Genomic DNA, 7,450 nt, shown 5'->3' with positions numbered 1-7,450 from the left:
TCCCTCTCTGGTTCTCAGGGTCTGGTAGCTGTGTACTATAAAGTGGGGAATGCTTCTGGAATTCTGCTAGGTGTGGCCCATGAGGGTCTGGATGCAATGTGTTTCTAGGTACTGGGAGCTGCTATTTAGGAATGGGGATGGGCTAGACATCCACAGGGGAGGGGCTAAGAGGGTCCATGTGAGGGAGGAAATCGTGGGGGTTCCACCAGGATCCACCTCTTCCCATGGGAATGGGACAGAAAGTGAGGAGAGGCCACAGTAGGTAGTCTTCTATGGAGCTGTGGGTGAGACTGGGGGATTGGATTTGGAGGAATGGAGTGAGAGTGATGATAACAAGCTTGCCTACCTACTTGTCTGGAGGACTTGCTCCTCTGCAGGTTGGGCTGGTTCGTTCCCAGGGAATGGCTGCTGGAGTTGGGGGCTGGGATGATGTGCTGAGCAGGGGAAAGAAGGTTGAAGGTGAGAGAACTGTGGGATCCATTGGAGATGCAGGAAGGCAGAAGGGACAGCCCCAGGGATAGCCCCAGCAGATGCTCTTCTACAGAGCTGGGGTGAGACTAGAAGATTGGATTTGGAGGAGAGGAGAGAGAGAGGTGAAGATCTGCAGTTAGCCTACCTCCTTCCCTGGATTATGTCTAGGATCATTCTCAGTGTCTTAATAGCAGTCTGGTTGGAACCCATATGCCTACGGTAGCCTGTAAGGCCCTAAATGCATAGCTTCTAGTATATCTGCCATATTCTGCTACTTTCACAATATTACAGTTCTGCAACTATACTGCTCTTCTTGTTTCTCAAACCTCAAAATTCATTTCCACCATCTGGCATGATGCTCCTTTCTGTCTGGAATTTTATTTCTAATTTTTGTATTGTTATCTTCTTCATGGTGCTCTTACTTCCTTACTATAATGTTCCTGGCTAGTTTTGTGACAACTTGACACAAGCTAGAGTAATCAAAGAGGAAGGAGCCACAGTTGAGAAAACACCTTCTTGAGATCTAGCTATAAGGCATTTTCTCAGTTAGTGAGGGATGGCCTAGTCCCTGTTGGTGGTACTATCCCTAGGCTGGTGGTCCTGGGGTTTTTTATAGGAAAGAATGTTGAGAAAGCCATGTAAGCAGCATCCCTCCATGGCCTCAGCGTCAGCTCCTGCCTCCAGGTTCTTGCCCAGTTTGAGTTCCTGTCCTGGCTTCCTTCAGTGATGAACCACAATGTGGAAGTGTGAGCCAAATGACCCCTTCCCCACAACTCCCAACTTGCTTTTGGTCATGGTGTTTTGTCACAGCAATAGAACCTTAGCCAAGACAACACCCTTCCTCCCTTCCTCTCTCTGTAATTCTCAATCCCATTTCATTTGTTCATTTTCCATTATCCTTTTATCTGAAACTATGTATTTTTTCTCATGTTGTGTTTCTCTCTCTGTAGAATGAAGGGCAAAACTTGTTTTCCACCTTGGCCACACAGCATCTTGATTAGAGAGCCTGGCTCTAAGGAATGCTCATTAAATTTTCATTGAAGCTATGTGTGACTGTGAGCTGTTGTTTAGAAAGTACCTACTCTGCACAGGGAAATAGATTAAGTTCTCTCACCTATTGGCTAAATATTTGGGAATTAAGACCCATTTGATAGACTCTCCAGCCAATGGTTTCTTTGTATGAATATCTTTGAATTCACTGTGAGACAAGTATAACTTTGGGAGCAAAGGGCACTTTGAGAAAAAATTCTATTCTCTAAAATTAGAGTATATGTGATGGATAGTTTTGGTTTTCAACTTGACTACATCTGGAATTAACTAACACCCAAATGGCTGGGCACACATGTAAGGGATTTTTTTCTTAATTAAACCATTTGCAGTGAAAAGACCCACATTTTTCTGTTTTTTTTTTTTTTTTAAGACATTGTTTGTTTTGTTTTCTTTAGCCCTGGCTGTCCTGGAACTCACTCTGTAGATCAGGGTAACCTCAAACTCAAGAGATCTGCCTGCTTCTGCCTCTGCTGGGATTAAAGGTGTCCAAATTTTTAATGTGGGAAGATCAACCTTCAATCTGAGCTACTTCTTCTGTTGGCAGCCTATATAAAGGATGTGGAGGGAGGAAACTGGCTTTCTCTTTGCTTGCTTGCTCTTGCAATATATTTCTTTACTAGTGTCGTAGCTGACTTCTTTGGGTTTCTAGTATATACTGAAGATGAGGCTGAGACATTCAGTCTTCTAGGCTACTGGATTTTTGGAACCTCTGTTGGTATACAGCCTTTTGTTGGGCTAGCTGGACCACAGCCAGCAAGCCATTCTAATAAGTCTCATATATATGTTATATATGAATATTATTCATTCTATAAGTTCTGTTTTTCTAGAGAACCCTGATTAATACATATTATATTAACTGTTATAGCATCCAACCTTTTATAGAATAAAAGTATATTCTCCCTCCATGAAAGAAAGCATATTCCTTCTCTAGATGCAAAGACAGAAATAATTTACAGCTAGGTCAAAAACAATAGAATTCCTTAAGAATGAACTAGTAGTCTTCCCTAATGCTTATCAACCACTACTTTGAGAGTAATTTCTTTTAAAAAAGTAATGTATTTTGTTTCTATATATGCATCAAACATGGCACTGGGTTTCATAAGGACATTTTTATATAGACCTATTATGCACTTTGAGCACAGTCCTTATGCCTACTTCCCCTTCTCACTCCTTCTCCATCTACTATGCTCCTTTGTTCCCCTGTGTTAACTCTCTAGTTGGCAGTGTGAACCTGGTAGAATGGAGCCTAAAAAGGAGGCATGTCTCACGCAATGGCCAAATTCATTCAGAGCATCAGACAATTTATATTCTGAGGGTTAAACAAGGTGATATGAGCAAAATTCACATGAGGCCAACCTGTTTAAAATCAAAAACTCAAGGCATGTTCATATGAGTTTAGGCTGCCTACAATCACTGAGTCCAATTTGTGCTTCCTGTATGCACATGGGTGAAGGGACATCCACTGAAGCATGGGTAGTTTATCAGGAACCCACAGCCCTGAGGGAAAAAGGCTCTGTGTCCCTTGGCAGCCATCAACTGTCAAACCTCCTCAGCTGTTTGTCAGTATCGGAATGTTCTAATTCATTTATCTTACCGTCGAGCACTGATCTTCTGTCTTCTATTTATTTATATTGTCAAGATCTTCTGATGGGTTTTAAAAATTTATTTATATTTTATGTCTATAAGTGTCTTGACTGTATGTATGTATGTATGTATGTATGCATGCATGCATGTATGTATACTTTGTGTGCATGCCTGGTACTTGTGGAGGCCACAGACAGCACCAGATCCCCTGGAGGGACTGGAAGAAAGAAAAGGAAGAAATGATATAGTTATAGTTTAATTAAAATAAGAAAAAAAGCCTGTCCACTGTAGTGCTCCATCTTTCTCCATCCTTCCTACATCCACACTATGTGTTGCAAGAGGAGCTGTCCTACACTAGCAGCTCCTCTTTAGCTCCCTTGTCACCTGCCATATCGTGTCTCTGCCTGTCCTTGTGGCCAGTGCAGGTATTATGTGTCTACATAGCACACACCCATTTGTTAAGCCCTTCACCTCAGGTTTCATTCCAGTTTCTGTCATTGTATGAATTGTGTCTATCACTTTACATCTAAAGAATCTGGCACAAGTTATTTACTCAAATAACATTTGCTAACAAGTTGACAGAGGTGGTTGTCCTGGAAAGAACAAACACCCACCTGCTTCTTGAGGAAAGGACCTATTTGTGATATGTTTCAAGAAGTTGGAAAAGTCAAATCTGGCTGGATCACTCTGATTTTGAATACAATTCCCTTGCTCATTAAAAATTCTGAGATGACTGGGTATGTAATTAAAGGTTCCAGTCCTGAAGGAATTCATTCAATTTTACCAACAGAGAACAGGAGGATATTATAGACTTTAACATCTCTCAGATGCCAAATCCAGATGGTCGGAAGGAAAATGTATTAAAAGTAAAAAAGTCTGATAATGAAATGGACAAGTGGATGACATGGTGGCTTTGGAGTTTCGTATGAGTCTCATCTGGGGCTAAGCATCAGGTCCAGCTGTGCATCAGGGTGGGCCATCCTTACACTTGACATTTAAAGCTCCCACTACTTACAAGTCAGTCCTTTGAGAAGGATGCTAGATTCTCTTCTATTTCTAATAGCAGATGTAGGTTTTTAAATGACTGATTGGGGACAGTTATTTATTTTCTTACTGAGTTTATTTCCTCTATGATATCCCCAGGGCTCCATGATATGTCACAGACCTGGACTAAAAGCACAGTGACTGAATCACTTCCTGTTTTTGCAAGTCATTGCCAAGACTGGCCTTATCCTTGCTCTCTGGTGTCAGCTGAGAAGGAAATGGAGGCTGATGGCTGTCGTTCCCGGACAACTCAGCCCACAGAATCATGGATTTGAACTTCTCTCACTTCCTCCCATTTGTGACACCCAACACTTCATAAGACTCTCGGATGACATGCAGGCGTTACTACAGGAAGCACATGGTATCTACTCTGAATGGTCTGGAGTTGAACAAGGCATGATGGTTGTTACATTTAGTTACCAAAACAAATACTTTTCCTTTGATACTGGGATTTCAACCAGGGCTTCTTCTCACCCTGCAACTGAGCTATAGCCCCAGTCATATTTTTGGGTTTTGTTGTTGTTGCTGTTTTGTTTTTGTAATTTGTTCATCTCTCATATGTTACATTCTGACCACCACAATTTTTCCTTTCTTATCTCCTCCCAGCTCCTCCCAACCCCCCCAACTCCTTTTCCCCTCAGATGTACTCCTTCATTTCTGTTCAGAGAAGGACAGGCCTCTGAAAGATATTTACCAAACATGACATATCAAGTTGCTATAAGACTAGCCATATCCCCTCAAATTAAGGTCGTGCAAGGCAATCCAATAGAAAGAAAAGGGTCTCAGGAGCAGGCAAAAGAGTCAGAGACAACCCTCACTCCAGCTGTTAAGTCTCCCAAGAAGACCAAGCTGCACAACCTTAACATACATGCAGAGGGTCCAAGTCAGTGTCATGCTGGCTCCCTGGTTGTTGGTTCAGCCTGTGAGCCCCTATAAACCTAAGTTTGTTAATTTTGTGGTTGATGTTCCTGTGGTGTCCTTGACACCTCTGGCTCCCACAATCTGCCTCTTCCTCTTCTTCAGAACTCCTGGTTAGCAGAGTATTATTGGGAATTGTTAACTCCAACAATTCCAATGTGTCCCTCTATACCTTAAGACTATGGAGTGCCTTACAAGATGAGGATCAGCCCCATTGACATAGAACATCCATCCAGACTTGATATAATACCATTCTGGGAAACTGGGACCCTTGTGGGGCCCTTGGATATATTGATCTGTGTCACCTCTCCTGTTAAGAGGTGGTAGTATGGGACTTTAATGGGACTTTTACTGACGAATCTGATGATGGTATAAATGTAAAGATCTTTACGGCCTCCCAGATTAATTGGGCTCCTACCCCAGTGTATGTCCATCCCCCATTCTTCCTTCTTCTTATAAACACTTCTGACCTCCAAGAAGTACTTACTGTTGTAACACGCCATGCCATCTATCAGTGTGCTGGCTCCACCATACCAACTTGGCCATCCTCCTATGTGAACTTGCTGTTATATGGATACCTGTGAGTAATGCAACTCATTTCCATGCTATCACTCTGATGTCTAAAACTGATTTGCAACCCCTAGGATGGGTCAAATGTGATTTTGGCAACACTGAAGTTGTAGCTGGGGCAACTACAGTGGCAGTGGCCTTGATGCAAATTGTGACAAGAGCAGAAATGATAGATAGAGTTGTCTACTGCTCTGGTGATGCCCTCCAGGCACAGGGTATTTTTAAACAAAAATTTTTCTGGGTCATCCCTATTTTACAACAGCAGGTTGACATCTTGTTAGAAAACTAGAGTTGGTGCAGGACATGCTTCTTGTGTGTGACCCTAGGTTTAGGTCTTTCTGCCTAATCTCCTACCAGGTATGTAATTCTACCTTAGAGAGGCTGAAGTTGGCCCGTTATCAAGGGGACGTGGTCCACCAAGTTCCTCAATTATTCTATAATCCCCAGGGAGCAAATACATAAGCTGGACTTCATCAGACCTCCAGCTATGCCCTTTGAAGTGAGCTTTATCACTAAAGTATGGGACAATATTAAAAGGCTCTTTGATCCTCTTGGATGGTCACTTGTACAATGTTAGGGGGTGTTTCATTGTTAATAATCATTCCCTTTAATTGTCTTATGCAGCACATGTCACACCAGCTCTCTATCTACAAGACTATGCTCCAAATGCTGATGGCTCTGCAATGCCCTGAACAGGACCCTCCTCCTGAGGTTATACAGGCATGGTTTTCAAAAATATGCAAGGCCTCCCAATAGACAGACCTATTCTCCCAGGAGGCTGACCTTCCAGAGCTGGTACTAAACAGTCTGCTTCCGCTTCTCATCTGACTCCTGGAGTCCATTGGTCACTTCAAAGAAGGCTCACTGAGTCTTCCTACCCTCTACCCCCCAAGGGCTGTCCTGAGGGGCCAAGGGCTAGGGCAACAGAGTTACCCCAAGATATTATATATTATTTGTGGCTGTTGTGAAGAATGTTGTTCCCTTAATTTCTTTCTCAGATCATTTAGTATTTGAATATAGGAGAGTTAGTATTTTTTTTTTTTTGTAATTAATCTTGTATCTAGCCACTTCACTGAAGGTCCTTATCAGCTATAGAAATTTCATAGAAGAATTTTTTTGGGTTTCTTATGTATGCTACCATATCATCTGTGAATAGTGACACTTTGACTTCTTACTTTCCAATTTGTATCCTCTTGACAAACTTTGTCATATTACTCTAGTTAAAACTTCAAGTTCTATATTGAATAGATATGGAGAGAATAGGCAACATTGCTTTGTTCCTGGTTTTAGTGGAATTTCTTTGAGTTTCTTTCCATTTAACTTGATGTTGGCTATAGGTTTGTTGTATCTTGCCTTGATTATGTTTAGATATGTGTCTTGTATCCTTGATCTCTCCAAGACTTTTATCATAAAGTGTTCTGGATTTTGTTAAAGGCCTTTTCAGCACCCAGTGGGATGATCATGTATGTCATTTTTTCTTTTAGTTTATTTATAGGATGGGTTACATTGACAGATTTCCTGTACAGAACCATCTCTGCATCTCTGGGCCTACTTGGCCATGATGGAGAGTATTTTTGATGTGTTTTTGGATTCAGAATGCATCTTTTTTTTTTTTTTTCAGAGACAAAGCTATTTTTTGAATATTTTTGCATCAATGTTCATAAGGAAAATATAATTCTTTCTTTGTTGAATCCTTTTGTAGTTTGAGTATCAGGATGACTGTGGCCTTATAACATGAATTTGGCAGTGTTTCTTCTGTTTCTGCTTTGTGATAGAATTCGAGGAGTGTTAAATTGGCTCTTTGAATGTCTGG

Source organism: Mastomys coucha, unplaced genomic scaffold, assembly GCF_008632895.1.
Source record: "Mastomys coucha isolate ucsf_1 unplaced genomic scaffold, UCSF_Mcou_1 pScaffold7, whole genome shotgun sequence".
Classification (NCBI taxonomy): domain Eukaryota; kingdom Metazoa; phylum Chordata; class Mammalia; order Rodentia; family Muridae; genus Mastomys; species Mastomys coucha.
This window is presented reverse-complemented; position numbering follows the sequence as displayed.